A 13,279-nucleotide genomic window follows, 5' to 3' on the forward strand; every position below is an offset into this window, starting at 1 on the left:
CATCACGCTAATTATAATTACACCTTTATATATATATATATATATATATATATATATATATATATATATATATATATATATATATATATGTTTTCACTGTGTTTTGTTTCATGTGGTACAATTACCCACTTAAACTATCCCTTTCTCTACGCTCACTTAACTGTTTCATCTCTTAGCGTATTGATTTTGTTGGTGTCTAGAGGCCAGTTCCATGTGCTCCCAGTTGCTTTTGCCCTGAGATATAATCCCCTTCACGCCCATGCAGCCCTGATCCCTGGACAGTTGTGTCTGGATGCTGCTATGCTATGCTAGCCATCTGCGCCATTCACAGTTGCAGGATTCCCCTTTTGCAGAAAAAGCCTTAGCATTTGTCTATTGCCTTGTGCTCCAGATACAACTGCCATGTGGTCTAAATAAACCCCAACTAGATCATGCAATATTAACTTCATTATTAGTTTAGTTTAATTATGTTACTTTAACAATGGAGCTGGGTATCACGGTCAGTCAATGGGTAATCAATATAATTTGCACAAGTGGAGATAACTTTGTGGGGATTGATTGAGCCCAGATTGCTTTACGCTGCTGTCAATTGGTCTGATGGATTCAGGGTAGGATTCTGAGCTAAGTCAGCCCGGATCTTATAGTCAGCAGTCGAACATGGATTTACCTGACTACGGGCTATAGACACCATCAGCTCTCCTAAGACATGAGTCAAATACCCTTAGGCAGCTTGGTGAGTTATCCTCTCATATGGGAGTGGGACTATACCTTGAAGCTAAAAGTATAATGCACGATGTCTATTATCTCATTTGAGCTGTAATGGTCAAGGCACTCACACACAGATGGACACTCAACACAAATAACAGAAGAACACTGAGGCATAGGGGCCCATTAACGGTATTTACTTAACACATTACCTGTAATTACAGGTTCAACAATGATTTCCATTAGCTGCTGTTGTTAGCATACGCTACATGAGCTCAATTACCTTATGACAATAGTGATCCATTAGTTACTTTGTACAATAAATTGGATACTATAAAAGTGTATTTTATGGGTCTTCTGTTATTTTTATTTTTCCGTTTCAGGGTCCAAAAATAATAAACCTTTGAGTACAGCAATGTGAAAAGCTGATTGTCTTTAAAGGATATTGGATATTGATACATATCAGCTTTTTAGGCACTAAAACACGATTATTAATAATTTATTTAGATCCCATAAAATGCACAAGAGACAGGCGGAATCTATTCTGAAAAAGTCATCTTGCTAATGGTCTTGCTAGTGGCCTTAGTGTCATTATTATTAATGTCTCTAACTACTGAGTGATATGGGGGAAAAAAACTTTATTTTTTTCTTATATTTGTTGATGCTTAGTTTTTCAAACTAAATTAAAATAGTTCATATCATTGATTTCATAAACATAAACAAAACATATTTTTAATCTGTGCCATACAAAACAAAATATAGTTAAATTTCTTCTTCCATAGTCTTCCGTCTGCTCCAAACCACATGCTTTTACTGAAAGGACTGGCTGTAGACCTCTCAAAAACCCCAATCATATCAGTTACTATTAGACATGACTGATTCACAATCTCTCCATCTTTTGATTAATTGCCCAGCCCTACCACAAACTGAATCCCTTTGGAGAGTCTTGGTATTGAGCCCATATTTGTTCACAGAAAGCTTCACTAAGAATTGATACCAGAGTAAACTTTATTATTATCTGTTTTTCTTATACACTGAAGTTTAACAGTCTTAACTCACAGTTAATACTATCTTCCCATTTGTGCTTGCTTCCACTGACAAGGTTCATTCTCCCACCTTACATAGATGGACTAACACTTGGGCCAAGGTAAAAAAAACAAACAAAACATGCAGAAGAACTGCGTACAGCAACAGTTTTTCTTATTGATCTTATGATGTTGTCCTGATGACAGAAAATGCAATCAATACAATCTCTCACTAATTAATTACAGTACTTGGCCTTACTTTATGTAAAATAATAGTTTAATATTTATTGTTCTGCTTTCATCTTTATCTTGCTTCAGGGCTCTCCACATGGGTTTAACTGCACCTCCCTGGAAACGCTGATGCGTGTTTGTGAAATTCATCCGGAAGCCTGATATTGAACCTGAAAAGTGGCTTTAAATTACTCCTCCCCCTAGCCCTCTTGAGCTGACAGATAGTTGCTTTTTGTGCCAACGCCAGGCCTCCGAGCATGTCCTCCCACCCACCCATGCACTCACTGTTTTTATTAAATGAGGAGCAGGGAGAGGCACCATAGACAAGAGTATAATTCAGAAAAGGACCTTGGGCAGATAGGCTGTGTGGAGAAAGACAAGCAGGAGGATTCTGAGAGCGGAAGACATTTTTTCAGACTGGTGTGTTCTGTCACGCATTTATGAGTGAGTTACAATGAAAACACGTCTCCTTGTGTCCCTCTGAACCCTGGATGTTTGGCTAGTGAAGGTCATTAGCCTGTGTAGTAACGACTGCAATATGGAAAACAGCGGGGAGTTATTTCAGATGTTGATGCCACGTGACTAGAGAAACCATGTGATGTTGGCTGCTTGTAGGATCTCTCTATTATTTTGTGTAGTAGTCTAGTCAGCTGAAGTAACTCATTTCTAAAAAGCGAGTAAGTTAGTTTAGTATCCCTTCATTAGAGGTTGAATTCCACAAAATTAAAGGGGAGTAACAAGTTTAAAAATGAAAGTGTGCTATGTTAAAACGGGTCCAGAACGAACATAGTGACACTTTAATAATAGATAAACTGGTATTGCTCTAAAGTGAGATTGTACGAGGGGGATTCCAGACTTACAAAGTTAATGGATCTGGCTGATCAATCTGCTTAATTTTGTCTGTTAGTGTGACCATATTTCCAGATTTACATTTAAAGGCGCTGTACTGTACCAGATTTGTACAATTTTAAAAACGTGCAAAACACTTTATTTCACTACTTCCTTGTTCGGGGGAAGATAAAAATGCTTTATAATTAGATGCAGACAGCACACAGCGGTTTCCTTTTGACCATAAGAGCTCCTTTTATTATATATTCTTACTTGGTCAAAACAAATTTACTACTCAAGTACAATTCCTTTTAAAATACATTACTAGACTACACTAGGTGATTGCTGATTTAGAACTAGCCATCTTTAGACCTTGTATTGTTAAACTATTGTTAAAGTAGTTTCTTGCGGACTGACTATGTGGTATTTTGGACTAGAGATATTCATCTGAGGGCAAATATGTACTTGCTATTAGAGTATTCTCATCTGTTTAGCTTCATGTCATTGCTAAACTGCCTCTGTTCTAAGAGTTGAGCTCCAGTATGAGCTGTCCCATTCTGTCCAGGAGGCTAACCAAACACCAGGAGCCGTGGTACATACAGTCCAGTACAGAAGGGAGGATAGGTTTTCAGTGCGGTTTCAGCCCAATTGACCACACATCGAGAAAACAGGAGGAAATGACCAAACACAGAAACCACAAGTTAATACTTGCGAGTAACGTCTGGATGTCTTCTCCAAAATCAAATATGGCATCCGTCAGCCTTGTTTCAGACATTTGTCCCAATCTTGGTCTATTGTCATCAAGAGTTACATATTCCATCTTGTGTCTTTAATTTAATCTTAACCCAGACAAATCAGAAGCTGTAGTTATTTACCTAAAGTATAAAGCTGCTTAGATGAATGGTGTTATAATCTTGATCTAGGATAGGAGTGGGTGATATGCAAAAAAAAAAATCGCAATTTTCTTGGAGCCAGTTCACAATTTTATTCAAAAGTTAGTATCTTTCTCTTGCAACTAAACTCATCTGCTTCTTCTGAAAGTTCACAGTTCATTGCAGTTGGTTAAATCCACTTGACACTAACCAATAGGAGCTGAAAAAGTCTTTGTTTGAGCATAGAGTAACTTTCAAGGAAAAACTTGGTGATTTCATCAAAGTGGAATTGGATCATGAGTCAGTTTTTATCACTATATTGTTCAGCCCTAATCTTGCCTTTACAAAATCATATCGCCCTCTTAGAATTATAAGGTTCAATGTGATGTTTTGGTCAAAATTCAGTTATTCTTATATTCTTGTTCCTGAATATTCTTTGTACTCTTATTCAAAATTTTGTGGGGTTTGGTATAGGTCTGCGCAATTAATTATTATCAAATCACAATCGTGACAATCGTCACAAAAAGTTTATCGGTTCATCTTCTCTCAAATGATAATGCCCTTGGAGTTGTTTAAAATGTCCTCTGATCTGAACAGAAGCCTACTTTTTAAACATAACTCACAAATCTAATCGCAATTGCAACTTTTTTTTTTTTTTTTACCAAAATTGTGCAGCCCTAGTTTGGTATTTTTGTTTTTGTTTTTCTTGAGCGCAAATCAATTCCTTGTTCCATTTTGTTGAGTGGTCAATTTCTCAACCTCAATCTCTCAGAACTACCTAGAATACAGATTGAACTGTATAATTTAAGGGGAAGATATATTTTTTGCCCTACCCTAGCCTGACCTCCCATTACCTATTATTTTGTGGTTAGTACTTTGTGGTTCATTCATCTGCTGCTCCCTGTCTCTCCAGGTGTGCCCCTCCTGACTGTGATACTGGTTTTAAACAAACACCAGGCCCAAATGCAGGACTTATTATTGTTAATATCACGGTTCCACATCAAAGTGGCTAATGCTATTGCTAACATAAGAGCCAAGAGCCGCTGCGGTAAGTGCACAGTGGTGTCCATTAGTCCAACAGGAGTGAGCTCAGGTTTATTTGTCCAGCTGCCGTCCGCCCCCTGCACGGATCCGCTCACACGACTCACTCCAGGCTACTGCAGTGCGAATGAACCTGTGATTAACCCACCGTATACCCAAACATGTTTTTACCAACCAGGGCAGCGGTGTATATATATATATATGTATATATATATGTATATATGTATATATATATATATATATGTATATATATATATATATATATATATATATATATATATACTGTGCTACTGTGTTACATAATATAGAGTTATCACAACAAACTGAGACTACTGTTCATTGATTAAAGAAGACCTCAGGAGTAGGCTTGTCACGATAACACATTTTGAAGTGTGATATTTTTCTGAAGAAAACATAGAAGATGAATGATAATATTGAAACCATATCATAAAGCAGAATTATCCCCCCAAAAAATTATTCTAAATGTAAAAAAAAAAAAGAAAATGAGCAAATTAGTTTATTCTTTTATTCTTCTTCAGCTCAAATATTATATTGCAGAAAAAAATATCCCAAAAATTTCCCACTAGTACAAAGAAAAAACACAATAAATACTGCCCGCCAAAAATGATTGTTCTATCTGTCAAGTATTGAACAATAAGTTGATGTAGTAATTAGTGTGACAGGCCTACTTAGGAGATCAGAGTGGCAGAACTTAGCAGGTGTCTGTGAATGGTCTCTCTTACTTCTCCTCATTAGCTCTAATCAGGTTAATTAGGTTTTTACACCTGGGTTTGTTATGGTTATGTCTCCATATACTCCTAATCATGAAATGGTAACGTTCAACAGCATGCTGCGTTGGTGTTGTTAGGGAGGAGGAAAAAGTGCGTGCATGTTTGCTGGTGCAGGAGAACAGCAGTACACAGTCGATTTGAAATAACATGTAAAGGTCAGAGTTATTAATAATTATTCTTGCCTTTTGATTACCTTTTGGACATCTGATTATATTTCCCATTTTATTGCTTAAAATGTATTCTTTTTTTTATATTGTGACCACACACTGGCCTCTTTATGTCAAAACAAAAGCCAGTACACATTGTTTATGGTTTAATGCTGTATAATTCAAGTGAAAGGATATTTATACTACAGTAATCCTTAAAAAATATAGCCTTAACATCATCTCAAAATGCTACTTCATGTACGCTTCCCTACTCTTTCCACTGATAACTAATAAAAGTAAAATGACACCATATAGATGAAACATAATCCTTTTAATCCTGCACAAATTGGCTTAAATCTGTCATTTCAACATCCTTTCTGTTCAATTTCAGGATTTCTAAACAATATTTTGTACCTCTACGCAAATATGCCATTCCCATTAGCGTTCCCCTGAATCTCCTGGTCCAGAGGCATGTTCAATGGGATGTGTCCTCTTGCCCGTCCCCCCCTCTCCCCGGCCCCTCCCTCCGCACACTCTTCCCATCTATTCTTCTCCAGGCTTCACAGTTTGACCCCAGTTGGCCTTGACACATGCATTTCTAAAGCTTTGGCCAATCAATACACGTTCTGCTGCCCGTTGTCGGACGCAGCCGCTGCTAATTGAAAGCAACAACAGCCCGTAGCGATGGTATCCACCCTGTGATGATGAATGAGGAGGGGCACATTCACATGGTGATCACTCCGTCCTTACGCATTGTTCACACCTCACAATTTGCAACATTAGCAGAAAAAATGGCTTTCAGTTGTGCCGTGTTTGACAGCAAGACAAATGTAGAGTCATGGTTAAGATGGGAGTCGTTCACAGGGATGTGATACAGTGTTGGACTGACCATAGTGACTCAGCAAGGTTAAAAATGGATGGACATGTTTTTGTTGAGGAAGTTGGTTTATTGCTCCCTCGTGGGGTGAGGAACAAGTCTTAAATAAACATCTGCTTAAAATAGATTTGTCACAAACTAGAAACACAGAGATCAACTTCCCCAGAATCCATCGAGGCTCATTACAGTTACTGAATGCATTTAGTTGTTGTAAGCTGAGCTGCAATATATTTCTCTATGGAAAAATGAGCATTAAATAGCATGGGAAAAATGGCCTATTTAAATAACTGTGAGCGAGCTTAACATATTGCTGGACTAGTTAATGAATTCCTATGTTGTGTTACATAGTGGACCAAAAATGTTGTAAGATTATGCTGACTTCATCCAGACTTCAAGTTTGGAAAACATTTTTACACTGAGGTTTTGCAGAAACTTGAGCAGGCCTGACTATTGTGGAGAGTCATAAGTTGAGATTTACCATCTAATGCTTTTCCTCCTTTCACTATTCCGTTTTATCACATAAAACAATGGTAAAAACTCCCAACTATCCTTAATAGCGATATATCAGTTCTATTATCAGTATCGGCCCATATCAAACTTTTTTTTTTTGGATAAAGCGTTATATGTGTGTTTGTTACACTAACATGTAAAGTGAAAAGTTAATCTGTGATCTTCAATTTAAGATGTATTTGTGGGTCTTGCAATGGATTTTAAAAGCTAAATACTGGTTTCAACAAATATTGGTTATCGACCACAGCAGCAGGACAAATTTTGGATAAAAAAAAAATCCATATCGGCCCATCCCAAATCCTTAAAACACTTTTTTCAACAAATATCACTTTCATTTTTGTCTTTTGCTGCTTTAAGTTATTGGGGCTAACTTTTGTCAAGGTACCCAGGACCTATGCTGTGGGACTCTGAGTTACTCTTTTAAAAATGTTATTAGCATGACTTAAACTACTACGTGGAACAAAAGTCAAGCAATCAAAGACAACAGAGAATAGAAAAACACCTGGCACATAATTTAACCTCTCTCACATCCTATGAATCCCTAGACAAAGTTACTGTCGAGACTTCACAGTTGAGTGCGTACTCCGCAGGTGCAACTATGACACAGTGCAAGTGTAAATCATTAAACTCCACATTAATGTCTGTTTGCCTCAGGCTGGGAAACAAAAGTTGAATTACCATGGAAACATACTCCATTCATTTGAACCTGAGTTAGAAGTCAAGATTGTGTTACTATTCAAAAGCTACAGTAATTATTCCAGCATCAGTCACTCAGCTCATTAATAATACATTTGTGAGCAGCTCAGACAGCAGTTCCAAGTCTTTCTTCACACACTGAGCCTGATCAGCAGGCGACCCCCAAAGCCAGACTGCAGTAGAAGAATACAACAGCACGCTCCATGGTACGCCGGTGTACTCGCGTTACAAGCCACTAAACAAAGCAGGGCGATGCTAAATGAGCCACGCGGCAACGTAAATCTGCAGACCTGTCCTAGTCAAGGAGAGATGCTTTGTCTCAATAAATAAACAGCCATCTATTTCTGAACATTCTCGCATTCACCTTCTGTGTGTTTTTCCATTGTGGGGCAAATAAAGACTATCTTGTGTTCACCTTCTAAAGCAGGTCGGCAGTGAAAGCAAGAATCTTTGTCATGGATGTAAGGATATTGCGTCACTTTTGAAAGGCTAATGTTTAAGTGGTATAGCTTTTCCATGGCCCAATTCATAGTGCTGTAACAATTTGGTAAAAAGCTATGTTACATTAGTGGTGGAACATAACAAAGTAAAAGTAGTGAAATATTGTAAATAAGTTAAAAAAAATGGTAGCTGTACTTTACTATAAAGTTTAAAGTGGATCCTTTTTACTTGTACTACATTTACTACATAAACTACATTTGAAAGAAGGTATCTGCACTTTCTTCTCCACTGCATTTTTGAACAGGACTGAAAAGTAAAGTTATTTTTTTTGATAGTTTGTTGAAAAGACTGAGGGCTTTATTTTTATCACATTCATAGTTTGAGCAAACAAAAATATAGTAAAAACAGCTTGTAAAAAAACAATTGTTATCATCAATTTTTTTCTATTAAATAAAATTCAACACAAATCTTTATCAAAGTCACTACATTTGAAGCTTTATGAGACCTCAAAATCTGTGCAAAAATACTTATTTAGTACAGTTTTAACAGGTACTTTAATACTTTTACTTAAGTAGATTTTTTTTCACGTGATTGTGTTACTTTTACTTATGTGTTTTTTGCTCTGGTATCTATACTTCTCTATAACAGTAACAAAATTGAGTACTTCCACCATTGCACAACATTGACTAGATCATTGAAAGTTACTTGTACAACATTTGAGATTGGAGAAACATCCAATACGATAATTGTACTTGAACCTCAAACATAACATTCCCTCGATATCATCTGAATATTGTTCTTGGAATAATCATCCAGAATATAGAGATCATGGATGATTTTTGCCAATATTGTCCAACCCTAGGCAACAGTAGTTAATTAATGCAAATCACATTTTTCTTGTGTTTTGCATTAGGTAGTAAAATGCAAATGCAGGATTTTAAGGTCCATGCGAGCAAAGGGGCTTCAGGGGATTGAATGTTTGTTTTTCGTCTAGACATTTTTTTTGCCTATATCAAAACTGCGAATTTTCAAATGACTTTCATATACTCAATTGTTTCATGACCGCTACTTGTAGAGATGACTTGTATAATTGTGCGTGCTAGTTTTGGTTATATTGTGAGTCTAATGTTATCATCCCTGATGACATGTTTCTGGATGGCATATGGTCTTTTAGCAACTGCTACTGCTCTCTGATCTTTTGTTCTTTTTCTGGTTGTTCTTTGTTTTTGTATTCATTCTTTCCTCAGACTTTGTTTCCATTTGTTTCTTTGTTTGTTCATGGGATTTGTGGACAAAGCTCCCACCTGTAAAATCTATAACTCTGCTTTTTGCTTTGTTTGCATACCCCACAATATTTTATTCAATATTCCACCGACTTACCTTTTCTTTCTTTAAGTGGTTCATTCAGTTGATTCAGAATCTGTCGGACTTTGTTTTGCTCATTCCTTTCTCATTGTCATATCCCTGTCCTCTTGTCTTCCCCCCACCTTCTTTTTAACCAGTCTCTCCTTTTCCTAACCCCTCCAGTTTGATCAATCATTGATGATCCCAGGTGTCCCAGACCTCAAGTGTCTCTTTGATTGGTTGTCCTATAGCCCCTCCACAGCTCCGCCCCTTCTCTCCACATCAGTCCAATCTCGCACTCGGGGCCAATCTGGGTCCCTGCTGCCGCTCCTTATCGCGCCCGGTCCGCTCTCTCCCCTCTGGACCCTCAAGAGAAGCCTCAATTAAAGAAGCCGTGGGGTTTCCTAAGCCATTAGCCGTATTAGTGTTGGGTCCATGCCCGTGGCCCCTGCGTCGACAAAGCCTCCTTGGAGCTTCCTGCTGCCGTTTGCTCGCTGTTTGTCTCCAGATCACTGACTGTAAAGAGGCCCGGACAGCACCCACTGAGCTAAGAGACTCCGGGAAGTAATCTGGAATTTTTTGAAGTCATGCTGAATTAAGGAGCAGGCAGCAAGTTCAGAAAGCAGTGTAGGGTCATCTTTTTGTGTGTGGTTTAGCTCCACAAAAAGCCCTAGACATTACATTTATTTTGTAGAGCCCAAAATCACAACAGCAGTCATCTCACGGAGCACAATTGTTGATTTAACCGACAGAAAGTTGGTTAGTTAGAAAAGTTAGAAAATCAAACAGTCAAACAGTCATTGGTCAATACAAGTCAAATTAAGCAACATTCAAAGGAAACAAGAAAATGGATAACTGCTCCAGAGCTTCCACTGTCCTTAGACCCGTATTTGGTGCAGCAAAAACTCCAAAAACCCAGTTGAAAAAAGACAAACCTTGAGGAGTGAAGGACAAGCTGTAGATGTGTCCAGGACTGACACGTACTTGCAGATAGAGTTCAAATCTATCCAGAGCCAGAGTCCACTCAAGACAAAGGGATAGAGGCTGTTATGACCTAGTGGAATGAAACAACTCTTGAAATTGTATGTATTCATTATAGAGTGCTGACAGTGATTGTGTTGACAAAGTTGACACAATCATAGAACTGGAGTTAACCATTAAACACTATATACTATTTCTCTTCCTCTTTAGAGCACTCCAAGCTGTGAGCCCTATATAATTGTACTAGCAGCTGACATTAGTAGTGGGTCACATAATCAGAATAGATTGAATAGTCTTGTCTGAGAACTACACCATATAAAAATAGACTAATTAAAAATGAAAAGTCAAACTAGTTACTACTAGTAGTATTAGTAGTTTGAACCCTATGCAATGCCTCATTACTAATGTCCTTTCCTACCTTTTATAATACATGATCGATGCAGAGATGGGACTTACATTTACTGTGTTTCCTCCTCTTGTAATTAATTAAATAAATGCTTCTGCTTTAATGGCACTGGCATCCATAGATTCTGAAAGTTGATGTTTGATTGACGGGCTAAACGTGATTAATGACTTGTCCGATCCCCCCTTTGATTCTCGCAGCTGGTTTATCATACGCTTAACCTCTCCCCACCTTATTCTTTGTCTCCGGATCAGCCTCCAACACCTCAGAACCTCAGCACGGGCCAGGCCACTCTCATCCATCATCTTTGATTTCCTGCCAGCGCCACAGATACCACCTCTACCTCTACTCCAATCTCAAATGCATCTCTTCCAAAAGGGAGATGTAGAGAACATAGTCTATTAAGCGCCTGACAAGTGAAGACCTCCCACTCTCCCAATCTCTGGAGAGCTAAAGGGACCAGTGCTGTGGTGATGGGGGAGTGAGGCGTGTCTCGAAGGGCGTCCATTTTGTTTCTAATGAAGCTGTCTGTCACCGGGCTTGTTGACAGAAGGCCAGGATATGAGTCCCACCTGCCCACACTCCAACCACCAGCTTGGAGGGTGAATGGAAGTCTAAAGTCATTGTGGAGCTGAGAAAAGGGAGCGGAAATTGTTACTGGAAATATTGTGATTGGGCCTTGGCTTTGTGCAATTAGCAAAGAGTAATTTATATTGGACAGGAAAGACCCAAGCTATTTGTGCACAATATCAAGATGTAATTAACTTTGATGCAATTTGTTTTTATTGAGCATGTTCCAGTATTTAACGCCACTAAATCTTGATTAAAATGGATTAGTAGAAATAAAACATAACACTAAATCAGCACAGTTTGGTACAAGGACATGACTGTTGTTCTTGATAAATCAGAGCCCACTCTTCATTTTAAGTGTGTTGATAACATAGATGTTTTGTGATGATAAATGCTTCCCTATTTTCTTGCCCTATGAAATCTACTAATCTTTTAAAATAGATAGTTTAAATATCTTCAAATGTTCTGGTATTAGCAATATTCTTTCATGTGTTAATGTAGTTGAAGTGACAGTCTTGCCTCCATCACTTACCCCAGGACAGCTGTGGCTAGCCACTGAGTATGGAGGGAATGGATAATGATTAGTGCTTTGAGAGGTTTTGACAATCTTGCACACTGGCACACAAAGGCATTACTATTATTATAAAATATTAATGTTTCTGAACCTAATTGTTAATATGTTTATTTATTTGGATCCCATTAGCTGAAAGCCGTGCAATCAGCTAGTCTTCCTCATTGCAATAAAAGCACATTTCCTAAACAAAATAATCACAGTTGAATTCCAGTTCATCTCAGTGCACATTTACAGTTCATTTACAGTATATTTAGTCTCGATTTAAGACATGACATTTTAGATAATTGCTTGTTTTTAAGATGGCGAATTTCAATAGGAAAACTGTTCCAAGTAGATATGGATCTATACAAGGGTAAGGTGTAATTATATGGCCATTAGTAACAGTTCTAGTGCCATACTTATGCAAAGAATCACAATGATCAACTTGAATATAAAAGCTGGCGTTTTTAGGGTCAGTGTATTGCATAACAATTTGCCCAATGTAACTTGTTTTCCACTCTGTTGTGCCTTTTAAATCAAATAATCTGTTCTCTTCTTGTTTTAAATGAGTAACCAAGCACAAGTCTTGCTGCTTTGTTTTGAGCAACTTGTATTTTTACTAGATCTTTTAGAGATGCAGAGGACCACGCTTGAGGACAAGATAACAAGTGACCAGCCTTTTCTAATGTGGGCTTGTTACTGTACCTTTTAACACATTATGTAGTGGTAGGTTCAGGTTCAGGTTTTATTTATTTCCGTTTCCTCATGGAGAAATTTGACTTGGTGCAGGGGTAAGTAGCACCAACATACAGACATGAACTAACATAACAAAAAATATAAAGAACTGGTAGAAGTACAACCTATTTTTAGTGGTGGTGGAGGGTGGAAAATGTAAAAATAATACCATCTAGTCCATCATTATCAAACGGTATGAATAGTTTGAATATTGAATGGTTTCCAGTTGAAATAGATCTAATATAACAGTGCTTATGCAGTTTGTTGTGATGATCTTTTTCAACCATTCATCATTGCAATATAAATGGAATGTTTAATGTTTTATTTATTTTTTATTTAGATTATATGATTCAGACTAAATTAATAGATGATCAGTCATCTTTCAAATGCATTGTGTTTTCCCACACAAGTTTCCCTCATTGACTGTTTCTTTACCTTATTCTCATTCTCTCATTCTCAGTGAAGTACAATATGATGATATCTGCCTTATACAGTTTGGCTGGTTTCCCAATATCTATTTAGTCAGCTTT

The 13,279-nt window shown here is 37.6% G+C and overlaps 1 protein-coding gene across 1 annotated transcript in view; it reads left to right on the forward strand.

The window, feature by feature from the left end:
* The window catches only part of LOC117373236 (plexin-B1-like), a 68,434-nt gene that overhangs the window by 8,559 nt on the left and 46,596 nt on the right, over positions 1-13,279 (forward strand). The window lies entirely within an intron of this gene.

Source organism: Periophthalmus magnuspinnatus, chromosome 7, assembly GCF_009829125.3.
Source record: "Periophthalmus magnuspinnatus isolate fPerMag1 chromosome 7, fPerMag1.2.pri, whole genome shotgun sequence".
NCBI classification, from domain to species: Eukaryota; Metazoa; Chordata; class Actinopteri; order Gobiiformes; family Gobiidae; genus Periophthalmus; species Periophthalmus magnuspinnatus.